We start from the raw sequence: 24251 nt of genomic DNA on the forward strand, positions 1-24251 counted from the left end.
ATCTACACATTCCCAGCATCACCAGTCCTGGCCAAGCACCCTGTTAGACCCTGTAACCTTGTCAGGGCGCCGCACAGCCTAACCCGGGCTAAAACCCCGGCTCAAGCAGGCTCTGAAGGCAGGAAATCCTTTATTACTCGCTGGGTGATTTGGTGTCAAGGGCATGTGCCCGCTCCTGGGATCGCTCTGCACAAGCCGCAGCTTCTGAGATCATTCCAGCGCCGCACCGAGTCGCAGTGCACGTCTCTTCCTTCTATCCCTTCCCATTGCACGAGCACAAACACATCCCTTCTTTTCCCTTTTCCTTTTTCCCTCCCCACTCGAGGCCTAGAAGTTGCTGAGAAAAACCCACATGGAAGCATGAATAGGTGGTTGGTGCCCTGAGTGCGAGTCTGTGCGCTCAGAGAGGGGCAGGAGCGCCCAGCTCTGAGTAAGCACAAGAACCTTGGGCACATTGGGGGTCCAAAACATGTGGCTGGAAGCCTCTGGGAGCCTCTGCCCCTTCCCCTTAGTGCTGTCTCACAGTCCTACCGTTTGTGTTCCCATTGCCTTAATGACATTTCACTTAACGCATCAGATCAGAGGAGTTTTCAAGGAAATGCTGGAAATTAGCTGTCAAAAATGGTTCGGGAGAGCCACCAGCTCAGCCACAGAAATCTTTCCGCCTGCCCTTTATACCATCACCCCCCTCAAAGCATGACACAATATTATTAGCTTAAAGAAAAAAACAACCCCAAACCCTATTTACCCTGCGAGAGCAACTCCACAGTACACCTCCCTTGAGCCGTTTGCAATTCAAATAAGGCCTCGAACGGCGCAGATTTTAAGGTCTGGCTGACAGAAGCCAACAGCCAGAGCATCCCTCTGAGACCGACACGCTTCCAACCGCAGCTGGAGCCACGGGGCCACGCGAGCATCCGTCCCTGCCCCGCAGGCAGCTGCCCAGCGGGGACCGGGATGGGGTCACGGTGCTGCCTAATTCATCCCCTCCTTGGTTCCCTGCCCCGGAGATTTATGGAGAGCTGAGGTGGTTTATTTAAAAATAAATAGATGAGTTTCGTGGCAGGTTGGAGGTGAACGGTTGCAATTTCAATACTCCCCTGAAATTACTCCTGCATGTTTTTTCATGAACATTTATTTTTTATCTCTCTGTTAGACCTTTCCGTTTGAGGAGCCGAAAGCACCTTGGGAGTCTGCATAAGCCTTGATCCCAATGGCAATTTGAAGGAAGGAAATGCAATTCTCTCTCTAAGAGGGGAAACTGAGGATCAGGGGCCTTGGGGAGGTTTTGCCACCCATCCTTCATGGAATGGAGGATGGATGGAAAAATGGAATGGACCCATGGATGGAAATTATGGGAGCAGTGGGGGGACACAGACCCAGATCAGGGCTCGCAGCCCTCAGGGCTGGGCAGAATGGCTTTGTCAAATGGACATGGGGATTTTCCGCCTGAATTTCAGCTCACACGGAGCTGGATGTCAGGTTATAAACCTGTGCTGGATTAAAGCTCAAAGGGCTCTTCCAGGGCCTTTTCCAGCTCACCCTCCTGCCCGCCGCGCGTCACGTTGGCCGAGGATATTTAAAGCCCGCTCGGAAATACATTACCCTCCCTTAAAAACATAAATCCTCGGACTTAAGCGGTGATCCATCCCCTCCCTGTGCACTATTAGCACATTAAGAAATTAAACGATAAAACTCCCAAAGATCCGATTGACTGGGATCGCGCCGCTCCATATGGCACGGCATATGTGTCCGGCCCTCGGCCGGGATCGCCGGGATGCGCTCGGCCAGGCTGGGCTGGGAAAGGGGTTTCAAGGCAAATTCAGATGGATTCAGAACCACTTCTTTTTTTTTTTTTTTTTTTTTTATTTATTTTTTTTTTTTATTTTTTATTTTTTTTTTTATTTCCCCTTTCACGACATTTCACTTCTCTGCTCCACCCCCAGCGCCAGAGGGAAAGCTGTGGAGGTGATGTATGTCCCTAAATAAGGATGCAGAGCCTGGCTTTTCTGGAGGAGGTCAGGTGAGGCTATTTAACGCTTTGCAGCCTCCTCGAAGGCTTTAGAAAAGGCTGCCAAACCCCCAAAGCCACCTCCTCACTAGCAGCTTCACGTCTGCTGGGGATGATGGCAGAGGTGATGCCAGGGGAATGGGTCCCTGCAGGTGGAGGGAAAAAGTCCCTTTCCTTCCCTACCCACTCCAGGATAAATCCCCTTGCAGCAAACAAAGGGCTCTGGGCCTCGCTGGGAGCTTTCCCCAAGAGAAAACGCAGGGTTTATAAAAGCCTTTAGAGGCTTTTTCACCACTTTGGTGGAATTTAAGCCTTTCCTTTAATTTCTTTCTGGGGCTCACTTGAATTGTTAAGCGCTGGGAGGTGTGAGGGGAGCAAAGATGGCAGCTGGATTCATCCCTGTGCCTGGCACTGCGGGATGGACGGGTGGACAGAGCCTGCACCACAAAACTTAGCTCTAAACATGACCTAAACCAGCTTAGCGGGGATATACATGGAGAAAGGGATTAACCCCCCTCGCTCCCCAGCCAGGAGCAACAAATCCCATTAACACCCCATCCCTGGGAGGGGAAACTCTGCATCCACTGGTCCCCGAAATAGGGACCTGCTGCACTGAGTTATTTATTTCAAATAAAGATCCCAGCCCATGGCAATGTCTCCTGCAGAAGCTCCGTGGTGAGAATTAGGGATTTTTGTGGGAAGCTTCGGCATCGCTGAACCAGCCCGGCTGTGTTATCCTGGAGCAACGCCTGCGCCGGCTGCTCACCTCCTAAATAGTTAATTCCTGGAGACTGTGAGAAGGTTAAATATGTATCAGGATCAGATGCAGTCACCTATAGCTCCCCTTTCTGCAGGATTTCTCAGGGTTACTCAGAGAACTGGGAGCAAAAATTGGCGAGAGGGGGATGAAAAATCTCCCTCTGCCTAAAAAACCCGTCTCTCCCCCAAGTAATTTGATTTAAAGCAGGGGAATTACTCACCGAGGTGATAGGTAGGAACCGTGCAAAATATAGTGGGGGGAAAAAGAAGCTGTTAGAGACAACAGCAGGAGAAAAACTCTGTTATCTATGGTAACAGTCTGGAGACTGATTTATCCAGCGTATAAATAGAGCGGGAGAGGCTTTCGCGCTGTAGACGCTCCGATGGGGAAGTGAGAGTTGATTTTACCCTCCCTTTCAGGTTCAGCTTGATAGGAAAACTTCCCATTGATGCAGCAGCTCCACGGAGTGAGACATGGCACCAAATTCCAGAGGAAATGGGCCCAAACTTTCTCCCCTCGCTGCCATGCCGGGCGCAGCCGTGGGATGCGATTCCAGCATCCCCCCCTTTCCCCACGTAGCCATTCCATCTTAATCAACATCCCAGCTCTCCCCAGAGTTGCCCTCTCCAAGCCTCCAAATATTATTGTTTTGTTTACTACTGGGTTTTATGGAGGATGAAAGCTGATGGACCAGATTCCTCTTCCAAGTATTTATTCCCTTCCATACTTTAAATAATGTTGTTTCACCTACTGGCTGTAGAGATAAAAAAAAAACCCAGCAAACAAAAGCCCCCAAATCTCTTGCACTCCATGATTTATTTCTGAATTTTCCTTGAGGGGGAAAAAAATCATCGAAAGGTCTCCAAGCTTCGGGTTTAAAACGTGCATCGTATTTAGGCAAATCTACTGGAGCAAGCACAGGGAAAAGAGGGAAGACGCCGTGTCAGGCTGGAGCCTTGTTCAGCATTTTGAGTAGTGTAACGCATTTTAGAGGGAAAGACGTGGGGCTGGGAGGGAGATTTCAGGACTTCTTCATCTTTAGGAGCCACAAACCCCATCATGCCATTTGTCCCCCTTGTGTTTGGTGCATCCATTATTTTAGGACAATTTGAAAAAGTGATCAAACCCTCAAAACTCCCTTTGCCTTGCTGGGATTTGCTCTTTATTTTTCAGGCTGTTCTGCTCCAGCAGCAGCGGCCTTGAAATCCCATTGCTCCCATTTTTCCAGTGACATCTCCCAGGGTGTGCATTCCCCTATTGTTCCACGGGTCAGCAGAGAGCCCCGAATCAGGTAAAAGTCCCTTTTGTGCCATATCCCACAATATCCACGCCTGCCTAGTGTGTGTTTCCTCAACGCAGATTCCACTGGCATGGAGGAGCAGATGGCTCAGGTAGCGGATTTAAAGCTGTCCCAGCCCACCCCCAGGCCTGACCTATATCCAGGATGAGCGGATGGATGCCAGGAATACCTTTGCTTTCCCCCATGTCCATCATACATCTCTGGATTTTTTTTTCCCCCTCCCCATCAGCTGTCAATAATATAAAAAAGAAGGGAAAGGGTAAACAAAAAAAAGGAAAAAAAAAAAAGCAATACCTTCCTGACTGATATTTACACAAGTAAATATTTTTTATGTATATACAGGCAGTATGAAATGATTTTTAATGAATTATCTGTGAGTGAAAACAGTTCTGTAAATCAGCAGGGCTGCAGGCAATTTTTACCATATGTCGGCTCGCATTTGTATCACGGAATTTGTTGTGGCGAGGACGAAATATCTGCTTTTCTTTCCTTGCTGATGTGCTAGAATTAGGATCTACATAACTCAGTGTGTTTAAGCAGGAATATTGTCTGGTTTTATTGGACTATTATTAATGCAAAGGAGGCCGTTCCCTATTCGGCTCTGCACACCCAGCCAGCGAGAGCTGCACGGGAGCAGGGAGAAGCCTGAATTACATCAAAAATCCCTATTTTTCCCCCATAAAGCATCCTTCAAACCTTCCTCCAGCAGGTTTCCAAGAGTAAATCAGCAACTCACACAGCAGAAAGGAGTATCTGTAAAATATAAGCTATGCTCTGCTCGGCGCATCCATCCTCCCTTCCCCCCCTGTAAAATAACATCTGAATTCCTAATGGCAATAAGGATGAATTACTTAATGTATGGAGGGGGGGCTCAGGCTAAAAACACATCCCAGGATAATGCTGGGCTTTAAGAGCACTGTATTTACCCCTAAAGCAAGGGGGTGAAACAGAAACCACAGCCCCAAAACGAGGAATTGACACCTAACACCCCGCAAAATGCAGGTGAAAACTTCTGCCTGATCCAGGGTAGGAATAAATTGAATAAATTGCTCCTTAATTCAGGTACTAAACAAAGATAAAAAGTAAGGGATGGGGGTGGGGGGGGAAAATTTAACACAAAACCAAAGCAAAATTGCTATGGATATCACATATTCCTGCGTTCTGGGGATTTTATTTCAGAGCTGTTAACACAGAGGAAATATTTGAATTATATTTTATAAAATAGTGTCGCAGGGAAGATCTCCAGCCTGACTCTCCATCGTTTATCCGGGGCTGAATGGGAAGGTGGGGGATGTCAGCCAGGATGCTGGGAGGGAGGGAAGGCCTCTGGGAAGTGTGGTCCTGGATCTGCACCCCGAACAAAGAGAGGTCACCCCTGTTTGTATCCAGGTCCTGCACATCCAGGGATTTGCTGCTGGCTTCAGCGGGAATAGGATGCTTTTCCTTTCGCCCACGGGAATATTCCTGGATGCTGCCTAAAGCAGGGGGGAAGGGAGAGAGGCTGAAATTTTAAATTTTTTTTCAGAGAGAATGAAAATCGTAAATAATAAAATTACTTTAAAAATCCCAAAGACAATTCTTGCCTTTCTGCCCCCATTTTCACCCCCTCCCCTGTCCCTCTCTGCCAGGCCAGGATGCAGCCTCGAGCCAGAGGACGGCAGCGATTCTGTAATGACGTAATGCTGAGATGGAAAATGTCATAACCATTTGTCACCAAACGCCCCGCGCACCCAGATGAAGCAAACAGTGTGAGACTGACAGGGCTGATGAAAAACAGCACTTAAGCTAATTTTTTTCTCCTGCTAAACTCCGTTGTGCACTATGCAAATCTGATTGCGAAAGTGGGACATTATCAACACTTTAACGCTAGTTAACTTTGGGAGATGATACTCAGAGCAATCAACATAAACTTAGCATACAGTAACTTAAATAACAAAAATGTTTCTGTGCTGCTGCTCCGGCGCTGGCATTTGGATCCAGGCATGTGATGGATTGTGCCGTGCCTGGGAACAAATTAAAAATACAGCGCCTCAGATCACTGGTGGCAGCAGTGGAGAGGAACGGGGTTTAAACCAGAATAACAATAATGGCAATTAGACACCAACCTGGCCTGAATCATCTCTGCCCTGCGAGCAGTTATTGATTATTAGTAGGCTCATATTTGCTTAGACCCCATCCCTCATCCCTCTGGTTCCCACGCCAGCCAGAACCGACCCGCTCCTGACAAATCCACATTCCAGCAGCTCTTAAATTTATCAAGCTCCTCAAAATTCTCTTTTTTCCCCCCCTGTTAAGGTCCAATTCCTAACGCCTGTGAGAATCGCAGCTTTCCTCTCCTTTTTCTCCTGGAAAATAAATTTCTCTTTATCCCTCAGTGAAGTGCATTGCAAACCCTAAAGGTCACCCTCCCAAAGAAAGGAAGGATAACCCGCAATTTGTTATTTTTAAAAGCTCACAGCGGTGGGAGAGGTGAACTGATGGAGAGGACAGGACGCGTCTCCCTCGTTAGCATTCCCCCCGTTCCCCCGCAGCAACGGGGAACGATAATAACACCTTAATATCTCCCAGCGGGGCTCAAAGGAGCTGGAAAAATAGGATTTAGGGTGTGAGCTGGGAAGCAAAACAAAAAAAAAAAAACCAAAACAACCCACGGCCCGTGCTGCAGCTGGAAAGTTGAAGCTGGATTTTGTGTCGTGGTGGTATTGATTGGGATGTTAACAAACCCGGAGCGCGCGGAGCAGAGGGAGGTTGGATCCCAGCCAGCTCCTGCTGCTGGCCCAGGCCTGGAATGATGCCTGCTCTGATACGGCAACAACCACTTCCCCAGCCCAGGTCTGCCCGGGGTTTCTCCTAAAAATGTTAATTAAGGCTCCCACGCTGAGTAAATTACAGGGAATTAGCTCTATTTTGCATATGCAGAATTAAGGTGTGAGGAGAAGCACCTGGATGAGGGTGGCCCAGGGAGTCCACCAAGAACTGAGCTCTGTCTTCACAGTCTGAGCCCTCCGCCAGGGTCTGAGCCTCATCTGGTCCTCTCCTGAGCTCATCATACCCAGGTCATTAATGAAACACAGGAATTCATCGTAATTATTAGAGAATCACAGAATCATGGAATATCCTGAGTGGGAAGGGACCCATGAGAATCATTGATTCTCAGCTCCTGGCCCTGCACAGACACTCCAACAATCCCACTCTGTGCCAAGACAGAGGTTAATGGGTTTGTTTTCCCAAAATGGACTCAGACTGTCCAATCTTATCAATTTCCAGAAGTTCTCCCATTTCCATGTGCAGAAGATGCAGTCAGTTCTATCCCCATGCCTGCTCTCAGCATTTTCTTCAGCTGAATTAGGTGTTTATAGGCACAACTAGGTATTCCAGGCACAATTAGAATCTGCTTTTATTTGTTCAGACTTTTCCCATTACAGCCCAAATCCCTGAGGTGCATTCTTCCTGTCACCACCCAAACTGCAAATTCCAGCTCTGTGGAGAAAATGTCCTGTCCTAAAAGGGATAAACAATTGTCCATTTATGGGGTATCCCTGGCTGAGCCTTTCAGCTGTGACCTCCATTTGTTGGGACTGGCAGAAAAAACAATGGCACCTTTTCCAAAATTCAGGAGACATGCCAATACTTACAGAGAGATAAGTAGAGCACCAGTCTACCATGGCCAAGGAAATAATTATACCCAAGGAAACATCTTCCATCTTGGGATGGCTGACTGCAGAGATGCACCAAAGTGCAGGGATTTCCTCCTTTTGGTGGTTAGGGAAGGCATTTTATGGACGAAGAAACCAAAAAGGATTCCACTGGACTGGGTTTGACACCAGCTCCATGGAGGATGAGCAAGGCTCGCTGCTGACAGCATCCCACCAGAGAGCAGAGAAAACCCTTAGAAAATTCTTCATGGCCTAATTTATTAAAAAATAGCAAAATGTGCTTCAGCTCTTTGATAGAGTGAAAGAACTTACACAACACCCAGGTCTTCCTGCTCATGGTGAGGTGGAATTCACCCCTTCAAACCTCAGGAATGTTGTTGCCCAGTGCCAAAATCTGCTCCAAGGTGTCTCTGAACCAGCAGCAACTTGGGGGCACCAAGGGAAGGTTGAGACTGCACGTGCACCCCCATGACAGCTCCCCCACCCCAAAGACAAGGCCTCATGGCCAAGGAAAGAGAATCTGGAACCGGTTTGTTTATTCCTGTAATTTAAAAACCCCTGGAAGCGTCCAAGGCCAGGTTGAACAGGGCTTGGAGCAACCTGGAATAGTGCAAGGTGTCCCTGCCTATGGCAGGGGGTTGGAACATGAGGTTTAAAGCCCCTTCCCACCCAAACCATTCCATGATTCATGGCAGGTTGGATCTGGGGCAGCAGTGCCCTGGCAGCCAGGAGGGACATCCCTGTCCTGCGGGCATCAGGACAGGGATGTCCCTCAGGATGTCCCAGGCCCAGCATCACCAGCAGGGAGAGGAAGGGGATTGTCCCGCTCTGCTCTGCTCCGCACTGGGGCAGCCTCACCTTGAACACTGTGAGCAGTTTTGGGCTCTGCAAAGTAAGAATGATCTAAAGCTGTCAGAGAGCATCCAAAATAGGCTACAGAGATGGGGAAGGACCTTGAGGAGAAGCCTTATGAGGAGCAGCTGAGGTCATTTGGTTTGTTCAGCCTGGAGAAGAGGGGACTGAGGTCAGACCTCACTGGGGGATGCAGCTCCTCCTGAGGGACAGCTCCAGTTTCTAGTTTCTGCTCCCTGTGACCAGGAAAAAGGGCCCAGGAACAGCTGGAGCTGTTTCACGGAAGGTTTAGGTTGGATATCAGGGAAAGATTCTTTCCCCAGAGAGTGGCTGAGCACTGGAGGAGCTCCCCAAGGAATGGGCACAGCCCCAAGGCTTTCAGAGCTCCAGGAGCATTTGGACAACCCTCCATGATGCACAGGGTGGGATTGTTGGGGTGTCCTGGCTGATCTTGGTGGGTCCCTTCCAACTCAGGACAGTCTGTGCTTCTGTGACCCTGGGAATTAACTGGCGACCACCTTCCTGTGGCAGGAAACCTTCTCCTGTTCCTGTGGCAGCTCAGGAGGGGAGCTGAGGTCAGGCAGCACAGAGCTCTCCTCGTTCTCACCCAGAGCAAAGGCACTCGGGCACTGAATTTCTGAAGCTGTAACAAGCCCAGTCCTGGTCCCCAGCTGCCTCTCACAGCCATCAGCAAGTCCTGGAGTGAGAGCATAAATGCACTTGTTCTGCCTCTCTAAGTGCAAGGAAACTGTCTCAACAAAGAGGATGAAATATTTCTCGTGGCTTTCCGTAAGTAAAGGCAGAGAAAGCGAGGCAGACAGCAGCTACTCGAACCACTCCACCCGGAGAGTCGTAGCCTACAAGAGCTTTGTGGGAATGCTGGGACAAGGCTTTTCTGCCGCAGATGAACCTCCTGCTGCTTTGTCATCTCTGCCCAGGTTCCCTTTTCTGCTCTCCCAGCTCTTGGTTTCATAATGAAACAGTGGTCAGGTCTGTGAGGGATGAGTGAGAACAGTCCCCCACGGCCTCTTATCCTGCTCTCCATCGTACCCCTGAAATCCATGTTGCTTCCACAGTGGATTTTTGCATTGCCAGGGGCACTGTGATGCAGGGCACCACCACCACTAACCTCAAAAATCAGGAATTATGCTGTTGGGGCTGCCTTTGACCTCATTTTAAACAGGCAGAGGTTTGGGCACGATGGGGTTGTCCTCCACCAAGTGATGCCCACCCCAAAGAACCTGTTCAAAGCCCCCTCCTGCACTTGGAATGGAGGCCAAGAAAATGTCCCCATTGCTGTCACATCACCTCAAATCACTCCTGGCTTTTTTGTCACTTTGAACAACCAGGATCTGCTTTCATCCTGTGCTTTATACATGGTCAGCAAGAGCCAATCTCTTTCATAACAGGAGCACATCCAATTAAACTGGCAAACAACATTACATTTTCCTATTACTTTGTGTAGAACATCCTTTCTGGTAAAGAGAAGCCCAGAGGTTATAGAAATTTTAGGGATTTCTTTTTCAGACTCTTACATGGCTGAATCTGTGATCTCAATTTGAATTAGCTGGGACCTACTGTTGGGCTGTTTGTTGTTCAATGTCACCAGTGATGGTGTTGCCAGAGAGGCTGGAACATAACAGACTCAAAAGAACCTGAGGTCAAGGGCAATGAAGTTTAAAATACAATCTCTTCTTGCTTGGAGATATTTTTGCACATGTATATCCTGAACAGAAAATTCAGGAGAATAATGCTTTCAAGTGCGGTCTGAATGAAGTCACAGGGAAAAAGGCAATATATTTTGTAATGAATTCATTTAAACAACTCAGTGATATTGTTGATTTGCTGCTCCCTGGATTGTAATTTATTAGAAATTGCTTCTGATGTTTACAGGATGCATAAAGAGCAGTTCGATGTAAATAAGGAGCTGCTGTATGGTTAAGTGTCCCTTCTGGTGAATTAAATAACTTGGTGAAAAGACTTCTTGTGTGTATTTATTCCACTTCCCACTTCAATGTCATCTTGGCTCAGTTAACCAGAGGAGAAAAATCAAATTGCAGGGGAGCATTTCCCCATTTTTGACAAAATCATACTTTGATATGGCTTGGAGACCTCCAAATTGCCCTGTGTGCTCTGCTGCCCTCCTCACCCCCTTAGCCTGATCACCCCAGGGACAAATTTAGGGGTAAGATGCCACCATGTGAGGCAGGAATGGTCCTTCCCCTCCTTCCACCACTGTGCCAGGGCCTGAGTGCTGAACCCAGCACACAAAAACTGCTGCCAGGGGGATGGAGCACGAAGCCTCCTCAAGACAAAGCTCAGGACACTGCTCAAGACTCACCTTTTTGGCAGAAGGATTTGCTTCATGTGGTGTTTGCTGCCCATGAAGGAATACATCTGAAAATCTGTATGCAACCATCTCCAATGCACCAGGCAAATCTTGCACAGCCAGGGCTAACTAGGAGATGGAACACATGGATTCCTTAAAGGACCTGAAAAGGAATGTCAGGATCTATCCCACAGCCACGACTTTTTCCAGAATGCCTAAAGAGGGTTATACAGACATAATTTAGCTGGATTGAACAGTCTAATCTGAGATTTGCAGCACTGGCAATGATCTCTTCCCTGCTAATCAATTCTTGTGGTGCAAGAAGGAGCATGGAAATGCTCAGCCTTGGTGTGAGGTGCATCAATCCTTCCCAACAGGTTTATTCCTCCACCAGCTGTTTGTTGATCGTGATTTCACGATCGCAGACAGCCCAGCAGAGCAGATCTGTTTGTTTAACCAATTTACAGCCAAATTTTGAATATCAGCACTTAATTCTCCCATTAAGCAGCCCTCCTCTTAATGCAGAAACATCTTGCAAGCCCCCAGCCAGGTTTTATTCCACAGCGTCCCATGTTTTCTCCCAGCTGGGCTGGCTTGCTGTATAGGGGGATCATCCTCCACTTGCCACCAAGGCTCAGTACTCTCTAAATCCCTCACAGTTTTCAACACATAGATTTTTTTGACTCATTCTCCAGTGTCACCCCAATATTCCAGAAAATCCTTTAGGGAACACAAAATGACTCCTCCTTCAGGGAAGCATATGATTATCCTTGTGCTTTGCTTTCCCTGAAGGATTTGGGCACATATGGAAGATGAATTTGCTGGGGCTGCTCTTAGAGACAGAGAATGATGGAATGGTTTGGGTTGGAAGGGATGCCAAAATTATCTCATTCCACTTTGTGCCATGGGAAGGGACAACTTTCACTATCCCATATTGCTCTGAGCCCTGTCTAACCTGGATTTGGACACTTCCAGGGATGGGGCAGCCATGGCTTCTTCTTCCCACAGCCATATCCTGTGTCTTGTGGTACTTCTGCCAGTGGGAAGAAGATGGAGCTGGGAGAAAAAAAGTGTTGGCTAAAATGGGGGTAATGATGAAAACCTAAACTAAAAGAGAGGAGATCCAGACTAGAATGAAGGAAGGCATTTTTTATGATGAGGGTGGGGAGGCTCTGGCACAGGTTTTCCAGAGAAGCTGTGGCTTTCCCTCGATCCCTGGAAGTGTCCAATGCCAGGCTGGACAGGGCTTGGAGCAACCTGGGATAGTGCAAGGTGCCCCTGCCCATGGCAGGGCATGGAATGAGATGAGAATTAAGATCCCTTTACACCCAAACCATTCTGTGATTCTATGATTCTACGAAATCAAAATATCTTCTCTTTCTTCCTCTTCCATGCTCTGTGACCATATGCTGAGTTTGGCTGTCAGAATTCAATCACCAGTGCTGGTTCCTGAAGCAGAAGAGATTCTTAACTTGTTCTTCTTCCTGTATCTAGGCAAAAAGCTGCTTGTGACACAAGCTGATTTAGAATTAACTCAATCATACTTTGATGATTTTTTTTTTTTCTGAGCAGAAGCACAATGTTCCTTAGGTTTGATCTTGCAGAATGCTGGATGCTCTGGCCCTGACCTGTGCTCCACGATCAGGATCCATGCACGGTCACTTGTGGCACGTCTGGAAGGCACTTGCAATGTGCATTTACATTCTGTAAAATATGTGCTGTGCTGTTGACATGAAGGAGTTTGTTCTACTGTCAGTGCTGGGTCACAGTTTAGAATTAGAATGGTTTGAGTTGGAAGGGACCTTGAATATCATCTCATCCCAACCCTCTGCCATGGGCAGGGACAACTTCCACTATCCCAAGTTGCCCTGGATGGGGAGATGCATTTGGACTTTTTCTCTCCAGGTGCTCATCTTCTGTCCTGCTAATGCAGCCATGCTTAATGGCAAAAGGCACTTTTTTACAGTTCAAATGCTCTTAGATTTGGCTTTCCTGGATTCTGGTGGGACAGGAGAATAAAGCAGTGAGGAAATTAGAGAGGGAGGAAGCTCATTAGTGGATGGAGTGCTCCTGCTCTCTCCTTTCTTCTGAAGCCTGATGAATGCCACAAACAGGAGCAGAAATTCAGGAGTCAGCTCTGGGAGGGCTGTGATTACCTCGGAGTTCTGCTGGGATCCTGCCATCCCGCAGCTGAGCTGTGGCCCCGTAGAGCACAGACCTGCAAATGAAGCTCCCCCCCTGCCACGCTGGGCTGGCTCAGCTGAGCTCAATGTGCCAGCAGGCAGCAGAGCCAGTTTAATATTTATAACCTGATTTGACCACTTAATATATTCAGCCTATTTTTAAGCTGCCTGGCTCTGCATGGAGGGACAGCTCACATCACATGGACGGTTCCTGGCTCCTGGAGGCACCTGGAGGAGCTTTGCAGGTGATGGTCACACTTGAAGGAGAGGGTTTCCACCCTTCCTTTGATTTTCCAGCAGTGGGAGAGAGCTGGTGTTGGGTGGATTAGGGTGCCTGGAAATAGCATTGCCTCGGCCAGGGTGGGATTTGCTGTAATTGCATCAGGAATGTTCACCCAAATTTGCTCTGGTTTATGCTGACCTGGAAAATGCTCCTGCTGGTGCTTTGGGAAGAAATCTTGGAAGCAGTTCCCAACCGCTGGTCAGTTTCTTTACACAAAGAAGGATTCAGGTAACAAGAAAACACCACTGTGAGGCAAAATAAGTATCAAACCAAACTTTTAAAGCACACAAACTCATTATAATTCAGGTCCTAGTGAGAGATCAGAAGGTAAATCTATAGCAAGAGGAGCTGCAACCAGTCTTGTTTGGATTATGTGATTAGAAGTTTGACTATTTTCAGTATCACTAATCTGAAAAAGTAAGCAATGTCAGCAGAAAATTAGGCAATGTGGGAGGAAAATTTGGTGAGTCTTTTGGGGTTTATTTCTGGAAATCAATTGTTGGCTGAAACAGGGAAATTCAAGCAGTTGATGTTTCATTTCTGTTGCACACAGAGCTGGGAGGAATCAGTGGCTTTTGGGGAGGGAATTTGCAAGGGCCACAACGCTTAAATGCTATTGTCCCCAAATGGAGATTTTTTTAAAAATGAAATTCTGGGGGTCTGAGAATTATTCATCATCAAGTGTATGAAAGAGAAGCAGCTGATGATGAGGAGCTAAACTTCATGCCTCCAAACCAGCCTCACCTAGATGAGATTTGTGCCCACACAGGTGCCTGTGAGTTATTTGAAATGTAAATAAAATATCCCCAACTGCTCTGCTCATACAGTGAATGTGAGGGTAAGCCCAGTGTGTGATGTGCCCAAATTTGAGGTTAAACTAGATGTGGGTCCAGGTCTCCTGGCTTTCTGTCTCATCATCCCATAGCAGGCAGGCAAAGGTGAGATTTGGAGGTTGCATTTCAGATGAGAACTCATCCCATTTTCCCCTCCATGATGTGACTATACTGAAGTCAGGCCCCCTCCAATTTTGGGGGAAAGCTGGTGCAATGGGAATTCGGATAATCCAAAAAAATTGAGTCTAACCCTAAAAGTACTAATAGGCCAGGATGGGTTTTGAGACCAGTGATCCTGATCGCTGTTTATCCTCAATTCTTTCCCATCTCAGTATCACTAAACCAGCCTCAAAATGACTGAATCCAAGCCTTCCCTGATCTCCCCAGAGATGCAGAGGTCTCTCAGGACAAAACCCTGTGAGTGCCTGTGCTGAGCAAGGGCTAAAGAAGAGACAGGGGGTTTAGGCTTTATTTCAGGAGTAGTATTCCAATGCATCATTCCTGAAAGAACCAGAGCGGCCAAAGGGCCGGCGACTTCCTAAGCAACCCAAGGTGAAGCTCTGGGCAGGGCTTGGAGGGTGGTTCAGCCAAACTTTTAGAACAGAAATCTCTGTAATAGGATTAAGGGGTGCCAGCCAACGGGGGAAAGGCTTGGAGAGATTAGGGAGGCATCGGAGGGAAGGATTAGCAGGAGATACAACAAAAACGGAGGCCAGGAGGGTGCACTCAGCGCTAGGGACAAGTGGTGCCACGTGCCACACACACTCAGGGTTAGCCACCCCCTCCTGGGCAGCTGGACTCACTTTGCAGTGCCAGAGGGCAGGGATAGACAGGATATTGGGCAGGAATTCTTGGCTGTGAGGGTGGTGAGGCCCTGGCACAGGTTGCCCAGAGAGGTGGTAGATGGCTCCATCCCTTGAAGTGTCCAAGGCCAGGTTGGACAGGGCTTGGAGCTTGGGATAGTGGAAAGTGTCCCTGTCCATGGCAGGGGGGTTGGTGACCTTTAAAGGTCCCTTTCAATCCAAACTCTCCTATGATTTTCCAATGCACTTTCCATGTTACTGCAGGCTCTGTATGGCTATAAAAACAGAATCATGGAAAGGTTCGGGTTGGAAGGGACCTTAAAGCCCACCTCATCCCATCCCCTGCCACAGGCAGGGACACCTTCCACTGTCCCAGGTTGCTTCAAGCTCCATCCAGCCTGGCCTTGGACACTTCCAGGGACAGAGCAGTCACAGCTTCTCTGGGCACCCTGTGCGAGGGCCTCCCCACCCTCACAGGGAACAATTCCTTCCCAAAATCCCATCTATTCCTGCCCTCTGGCAGTCGGAAGCCATTCCCCCTTGTCCTGCCTTAAACTTTAGACACATTACAAATATCAACACTGCAAACCAGAAGAGAACAGAAGTGGACAAGGTTCACATCTCTTAACGATCTTAAAAACCTTCTTAAAGGTCTGCAATGGATTTTTTTTCTGGTATAGACCTACTCCTTTGGGACCTTTTCTTGGTATAAACTTGTGCTGATACAATCTAACATCTGAAATAAATCTGCAGTTGAGGTAATCCTTTCGATCCCAATCTTATAAAACTTGGAGTACCATCTCCACCTGGAACAACTGTGTTGTTTTATTCCACCTCTGGCTGCAGCAGAGGACCTTACAGACCTTTTTTATGGGGCTGAACACTATTTCCTATCTTCCCAATGCTCCTGTTGTGAGCCTTGAAGGTGGCTCTGACACTTCACTCTTCTCTTGTGAAAAAAACAGGCTACAAGATCTTCCTGAACAGCCTCTTCATGATAAAAAATACATTTCTTCACTAAATTCCCTTGAAACATGGCAGGTAAAGTACTTTCACCTGTTTACTCAAGTGTGCATCATATTTTCTGCACCAGCATTAGCGTATCGCTCACACGAGCGGAACCTGGATCCATCCTTCTCCTGGAATGTGCAGCAACACTTCCTCCTCCAAGGGATAGAGGAGCCAAGGAGGAGAGGGCCAGACTAGACCTGTTCCCATCAAAAAGGAGGGGCTGGTGGGATGTGTGAAGCTCAAGGGCAGCCTGGGCTGCTGGGACCATGGAATGGCGGAGTTGAGACCCTTTGAGCCAGCAAGGAGGGTGCAGAGCAAGCACATTACCCTGGGCTTCAGGAGAGCAAATTTCAGTCTCTTCAGGGATCTTTTTGGTTCAGTCCCATGGGATAATGCCCAGGAGGGTAGAGGGGCCCAAGAAAGCTGGTTGATATTCCAGCATCATCTCATCCAATCTCTGTTTCCATTGTTTTCTACCTCAGGCCATTATTTACAAATCAGATACAAGACCCAAACTTCATGAAAACCCTTGAAGACCAGTGTTCATCTTACAGTAGGGTCTGTCAGAAATAGGGGATTTGATAGTGTTTTGGAGCCGAGAAATCATCAGCAGCATGACTCTGGAATGGTTTTGGCCTGGGATAAGTTTTGCCAAGCTAAGGGGCTCTGAAGATGTCCTTGCCTGTGTCAAGGGGGTTGGATTAGATGACCTTAAAGGTTCCTTCCACCCAAAACCATTCTGTGATTTGATGTATTTGTGGAAAAGTCTTCAAACCCATATTAGGGACAGATCCTGGCACTGTTCATTTCACCAGGACAACTGTCCTGGAATCCCAGCCCGTTATTGGAGGAACCATTTTCCTGTGCTATTGGATATTTGTTGCATCATGGGCTTCATCTGCATTTCCTGAAGCTGTGCAGCAAGAAAGTTGCAATTGGAGCCTTAGAATTTAATTTAGTGGCTGCCTGGTTGTTGGGCAGCTCTTCTGTATCGTGTGCCAGACATAATCATATTCCATCAGAGGCAGAATTAGCCAGTGTGTCCTTCTTTGCTAAGTGCAGCACAGGCCCACTGGCCTTCCTTGGGTTTGTTGTTTTGCTGGTTTTTTTTCCTTATTTTTTCCATGACACATGTAAATATTGGTTACTGGGACTCTTGTTTGTGGACCTTGGAGTGCTGAGTTATGCTGGTAAAAAGGGATGGCAAAAGAAACTGTGAAAATGCCAAGGTGGAATGGCCAAGCAGTGGTTTAGGTGAGACAAAATAACAGTGAGATAAAATATCAGACAAGCTCAGCCCCGTGGTTGTCATGTTGTTAATAATAAATATTGTGCCAGAACTGGGAGAGGAACTGATGTTGGAATCGAGTCTGGAGCAGAAATAAAGAGTTTTTGTGTCTGTCCACAGGCACAATGGTCACTTTGCCTGTACTCCTGAGATAAGATCACCTTTAGGTGATGTGGCAGGCTTGGCAGAAGGGGGAAAGTCACCTCCTCTGGCTGTGCTGGCTCTTCCATAGCTGGGCTCCCTGCCCAGTTCCCATCAGCTCAGGGCAAGGCTAAATCCACATCTCTCTGCACCCATTTCTGCTGAAAACCCCAGAGAAACCCCAAGCAGCACGAAGTGAAGTTATCTGGACTAAGGTCATTTTCCAAACCTGCGTGGAGAGCTTGAAGCACATGGAAAACCCCCATATTGAGGCTGCTTCTGCTCTTAAATGTGGAGCTCTAAGGACAAACAGATGAAACTGAAGGATTGAAAGGAACCTCCACAGAACCAGGTACATTCCACACAAATGCCTTTGAAAGAAGATGGCATTGGGCCAGTGTCAAATCGTGACAGAAGGTCATCTAAAATAACAATTAATTCATGGACATCCCTATGAAAGCTTAAATTTAATAATAACCACTGAAATGATGAAGTGACAACCAACAACAGCATTTAAGCATCGACTATTCATGAGCTGCTGCTAGAGAGCCCGTCTCAGGTGAGGGGCAAGAGCTGATTCCGGTTTTGGCCAAAAAATTATTATTTTGAGGATGCAAACAGCGTTATTCTGTCAGGCCACTGATGTCAGAAACACCACATGGAGATGCTCCACGCAGCTGGAGGGCTGCTGGGAAGTTTGTGGAAGATGCCCAGATCCCTTGGAGAAGCTCAGCTGCGGTCCCTCAGCAGCCGCCTGTGCCTGCCAGAGGTCCTCAGTTGACTTTATCTCCTGGCTTCACCTCCCGATGCTTTCCTGTCCTCTTTTGCTCCCTGTTGGAAGCCCTTTCCCTCTGGCAGATTGATGGTGTTCCAGGGGGTGTCCCCAGTGGCCGTGCTGCCATCTGTCTCCCTCCTGCCAGCACAATCCAGAGGCAGGGATGGGCTCCCTGAGCACTTCCAGGGGTCAGGTTTTCCCTCCTATCACTGCTGAGGGGAGCAAATATCTCATGGTGGGATGCAGGCACCTCAAAACTCTGCCCAAAAATGGGATAGACAGTGCCCTGCCCAGTGAAGACAAAATGAGGCTGCCCCTTTGCTGTAGGGTTCGCTCCAATCTGTCACAAAAATAACTTATTCCAAGGCAAGCTGGTCCCAGGAGGGAGCAGAAGTCCTGGTTGCTCTTCTGGCTTCATCTTTTATCCATCCCTGTGGCTTTTCCCTCCCCTGCCTGCTGCTAATCAGCATTCCTTGCAAAGAGCAGCTGCTAATCTGCAGCAGGAGTTGGTGCGTGCAGGGTGTGGGGAGGTGGTCGGGTGGTGAAGGGACACCCTTCCAGCAGCTCCTGCTGCAGTGGCACCCAAACACCCCTTTCCCAAAGCCACTGTGGTTAAAAAAAATCCAACCTCTTGCACCACAAAAGAAAAGCTGATTTGCAGCACTTGCATTTTATGAAGGAGAAAAAAAAATAATTGTTTGTCTTTGTGTGTGTGTTTGTGTGCGTGCTTGTGTGTGTATATAAATACATATATATATTTTCCCTTCTGAAACAACTCGCTTCCCTTTGGGAATAAAGGGGATCTTTAAAAATGCAAAAATTCCTTCCAGACAGTTTGTCATGTCTTACTAGAAACAGCCAACCCTATTAGCAATTAAAATGATGCCTCCCATTAGCATAATTTTTAATGAAGCAGAGCACGTGTTTCACATTTGTGTTTCTGATGTGGTGGGGAGGAAGCACTCGGACACTCAATGAGCATCAGGAGAAACTGGCTCTGAGAAGATCAGAGGGATGAGGCATGTGGGATTCCTGTCCAGGACTTCATTTGGGATGTTTTTCTGCAAGTGGTTTTGCCTTAAAATAATTTTCATAAAATCCCAGAATAGTTTGGAAGGGACCTTAAATCAGTGCCACCCCCTACCACGGGCAGGGACACCTTCCACTATCCCAGACTGCTCCAAGCCCCATCCAAGCTGGCCTTGGACACTTCCAGGGATTCAGGGGCAGCCACAGCTTCTCTGGGCAACCTGTTCCATCACCCACATAGTAAAGAATTTCTTCCTAATTTCTAATATCTTCCCAAAATTCTACGTATCATTCAATGGAAAACCTTCACTGACCAAAAAGGCCATAGTAATAAACAACCAATGTATCGGAATATTTTTAGGATTTAGAAAACTCTGCAAAGTGCCACTGTTGGATGTGCACAGAGAAATCTATGGTTTTCATTTATCTTCTTTTTTTTTTTATCTCAAAAAAAAAAAAAAAAGTTGGGAATAGCAGGAGTTTTCTTCCCTGCTGTCATTCATAAAATCTTGGGAAGCCTTTAATCATGATCCAGAATCTTCCTCAGGCTCTATGAGCCAGACTATGGCTCCCACCTGAAAGTCCAAAAGGTCTTAGCAAACCTGGAGTGACTGGATTTTAATAAATGCTAAATAAAATTACTTTGCCACTCCAGATGTGTTGTTGTTATTATTATTACCAATTTTTATTTGCTTACAGTACCCCTGTGGTAGAGCATGGGAAGGGTTTTCAACTCGACCAAACATCAGACAAAAAAGGATGGGGATTGATTTTCATTGCTGAAAATTTACATGGTTTCCCTAAAATGAAACAATAACTGATTTTTTTTTTCATCTTTTTCCCTGTTTTCCCCTTGTTTTTCCCACTTTTCCCTGCCTTGCATTATGCCAGGTCCTTGTGCACGAACCATTTGCAACGTTAGAAGGGAAATTGTGCGTGGGTGTGAAATCTTGTGTGCACACATGTTCCACATTTTGTTTGCTTAAAAGCCCGTGCAAAGCTTCTAGTTTGTTTTTTGGTTGTTTTTTTTTTTTTTTTCTCCCCCCTTTTCCTAATGGGAAAACACTCCCGGGAGCTGAAGTTACACAGGCAATAACACACGACACAACCCAGTAAGTGATCCTGATGGGGAGGACAGGGACACCCTTGTGCTGGGCCACCCTTTGGGACAGCAGGAGGTCACTTGGACCAACCCTTCCCTGGCATCAGCCTCCCCGCCTCGGACTGCCACGACATGGAAACATCCTCATTAGGATAATAGGCAGATTTCCAGGATCCACTTCTGATTCCCTCGCCCTGGAACGGTCCCAAATATCACAGATGTTTTGACGGCTCTCCCAGAGGGCGGCAGCAGCTCGTCCTCCTCCACTTTCGGCACGTCGAGCCCTGGCATGCGGCAAGCAGCTGATGCCCCGCTCCGTGTCAGGGATGGCAGCTCCCCCAGAGAACCCAGCACCCTCAGAGCCAGCTACCCGAGTGAGGTTGTGCCCAGCTGGGATTTTCAAAGCTGTGTGGCATTCTGAAGCTGCAGTCTTCACTCTGTGCTTGCTGCTTTTGGGGAAAAATACGGCTTTTTTAGGGCATCCTGCAAGCAAGTGGTGCTTCTGGAGAAGGACTTTGCTCTAAGAAAGTGGCAGAGGATACAAGAAGGAGGGATGAATGGTGATTATTCCTTCCCACAGGCTCGAATAGGAAGCAAAGCACTGAATCCCAGTTAGGTCAGTTTGACTATTAAGGAAAAAACAGGGAATAAACTTTCAGCATCAAGATTCTTTTCCACATCAGGGGGACCTTCCTCAGTCTTCCCCAACCCCAAGCGAACACAACTCTGATTTCCATGCTGGGTCCCATCCTGATGGCTACAGAATGGGACAGTGAGTCCAGAGAGATGAAACCATGTCTCGATTTATTGGGTAAGCTCAGGAAATTATTTCCCTTCCACCTTCCTTCCTATTCTCCCCACCTGCCTCAGGGGAGGCTGGGAACTTTACTTCACTCGGGATTTCAAAGTGCTTGGGAAAGATCAAGTGAAAGACAGCATGGAGCTGTTGCTGCTGCTGTTTTATTTTTCTCTGCCAGTCAATTAAGGGAGAAAACCTGAAAACCAGAAGTTACCCATTGCATTTTGTAATAGCCTCTTGTAATAGACCTATCTTCTTTCAGAAGGAAACAAGAGCTCCCTGTTTATGGGAAGAATGGAAATATCAGACAATAAAAGAGAAGCATCTCTGCACACATCCGACCTGGCCCATCTCCCACCTGGTGTTCTCAAACCTGGCAAAAAAAATCAAAGTTCAAGACAAAATTAACAGATAAGTGGCAGAATAACCGTCCTTGGTACCAGTAAGGCCAGGCTGGATGGTGCTATGGGCAGCCTGGGATAATGGAATGACAGGGGATGGAATAGGATGAGCTTTAGGGTCCCTTCCCACCCACAACAGTCTGTGATTCCATGATGAGTGCCACAAACCTCATACCCTTGCTGGGCCTCTGCTGAAAGGCTTTCACAAGTATTAATCAAAGGAAGTGCATTGAAGTCCCCTGTGAATAAGTTGGGGACATTAGGATCTGTAATTCTGTCTCCCAGGCCACAGGACAGTCCATCCCTAAAGCAATCACTGGAGCAACTGGTGCTCCTGGGAGGTGTCATCCATGGTTTTCAGGCTGTTCTGGCACCTACACTCTCACAATTCCCAGACCTTGAGCTGGTCCTGCATTTATGGACTGAGCAAGTGCCTCAGAAGGTGATTTGTGATCCATCATGTCAGGCACATGGTGGGACTCCCGAGGCTGTCCTCTGCAGGATGGACTTTGATGATCCTCGTGGATTCCTTCCAACACAGATGATTCCAATTCTGTGATCCTATGATTCCACGATCATGGACACAAAGATTCACTACATCAGGGCTAAAATCCAGCTCTCCCCTTGCCTTCTCCACACAGCATTTTCCTTTGGAAGAAAGCCTACGGCCCGTTGGTGGGGAGGTAGCCATGAACAGCCATGAAATGGGATCACATGCTCATGATGAAGATCCCCTTCTTGAGAGCACCAAACTCAGTTTCTCAAAGAGAAATTGCAGGGCAGACCATAATTATTCAAGTTAGAGCTTGGCAGAACACTGCAGTTAATTCTGTTCAGAACACGCATTCTGGCACTGTTAATGTCACCAGTGGTCAGAAACCAAGCTTGAGGCCTCCTTTGGAGACCATCAGCAGCACTGACCCACCCAGGGCTACTCAAGCACAGGAGTAAAAGCCACCTGCAACATTCCATGTCAGCCAGAGGCTGCAGATCCCAACTTTGTGCAGCCAGAACTTGAGGGATTGTCATAGGATAGGGATGTCCATCCAATACAGACCAACAACTCTCTTCCTTCTCAGAAGTTGTCCTGAAAGGATGTGGATCCAGCCATCATAGCATTCTCCACCCATATTCACAGATGTTAAGGAATTTAGGAAGTGTTTTCTCTCCAAAAGGGATCTTTGAAATGGAAAATATCTTTGGTATTCATAGTCCTACCTCTGTAACAGTTCCTATCAAAACCCATGAGATGAGTCTTCCTTTCCCCCCACAAGAGAGACCAAATCAAGTCAATCATAAAATTTAATTTATTTTATTGTCCTCATTTGACTTGCCAGGTGGAAGTCAAGAGGAAATATTGTATTTTCTTTTGGATTTTAATTTAAGAACATCTGAGTTATCTTAGCTGATTGAAGCTGACCCCTGTGACGCTGCTGCTGAGTGTTTCAGAGAAAGGAGCAAGGCATCTGTCAGTGGGTGAGGATGAAATTCCTTCCTTGTCAGAAATGCTTCTATAAACATTTTAATCAGGGTTGCTTTTGCAGCTGAATGATTACTTAGGTGGGAACTGCAACTATCACGAGTGGTGCAAGGATGTCAGGATTCCCTGGAACACTCCACTTCATCCAAGTTGTTCCTGCTGTCATCTGGAACACAAGCTGATGGTAATTGGCTTTTTAATAACACCAGCACATTGTCCAGCATGACCAAGTGCCAGGACTGATTTGGGCTTTATTGTCATGCAGTCTTCCAGAAAATTAATTGCTATCTCTGGTAGTCATAACCCAGAGTCTTTAACATGAGAAGCTCCTCCTGGTTTAAATAGTAAACTTATTGGAGGAGTGGTAGCCTTTTGCTTTTTTTTTTTTTTTTGTTAAACAAGATTTAATTTGCTCTGAGGAAGATGGATGTGAGTTTAACTCCAGAGGCTGAAGCTAGGGTTTTGATATGAGTGTTCTGTCCATCCATCCATCCTGTTCATCTGCAACTGACAAGTCCCGCAGTGATGGGGGGACTCCAGGGAGCAAACAGAAGGATTCATTCCAGTTCCTGCCATTTTTTGGCCAAAGCCAATTCTGTGCAATTTCAGAGGAGCTCCCACCCAGCGGGCACCTCCTGCCTGTAGGTTTCGCACTGGGCAGTTTGTTAAATGAACAGAAAATGCCTTTTCAGATGTTCCGCAGAGTAAATTTTTTTCTGTGTATTTCTCACTAGGCTAATGTTGGGAAGCAGCAGAATGGGCCATTTGCAATTGTAGCGCTGAGCAGCCAAGAACAGACCTGTGTCCAGGCCTGTGGATTGGCAGCTGCCACTTGAGGTGTGGCCCTTAAATTATTAAAATGATTGGTCTTTGGAGTTTTAAAACCTTTCCTACAGTGTGGTATTTACGGGTGCTCTGCTGGGATTAACTGGCTCGTCTTTGTGGGATCCTAAATTTTGAGCCAAGCCAAAGTGCCATGTTCATAAAGTCTTCTGAAAGAATCTTTGTAATCAAAGAATCACAGGTTTGTGTTGGAAGGGACCTTAAAGCTCATCTTGTTCCCCCTCCTGCCATGGGCAGGGATGTCTCTCACTAGATCAGGTTGCTCAGGGCCCCATCCAATAAATCCAATAAATAAACCAATTTTGTTACAAATTCCTGTTGCTCACCTCTCATGTCCAGCCACAAAGAAGGAGAGACTGGGTCAGGACCTTT

This window comes from Motacilla alba, chromosome 3 (genome assembly GCF_015832195.1).
Source record: "Motacilla alba alba isolate MOTALB_02 chromosome 3, Motacilla_alba_V1.0_pri, whole genome shotgun sequence".
In the NCBI taxonomy this organism is placed as follows: domain Eukaryota; kingdom Metazoa; phylum Chordata; class Aves; order Passeriformes; family Motacillidae; genus Motacilla; species Motacilla alba.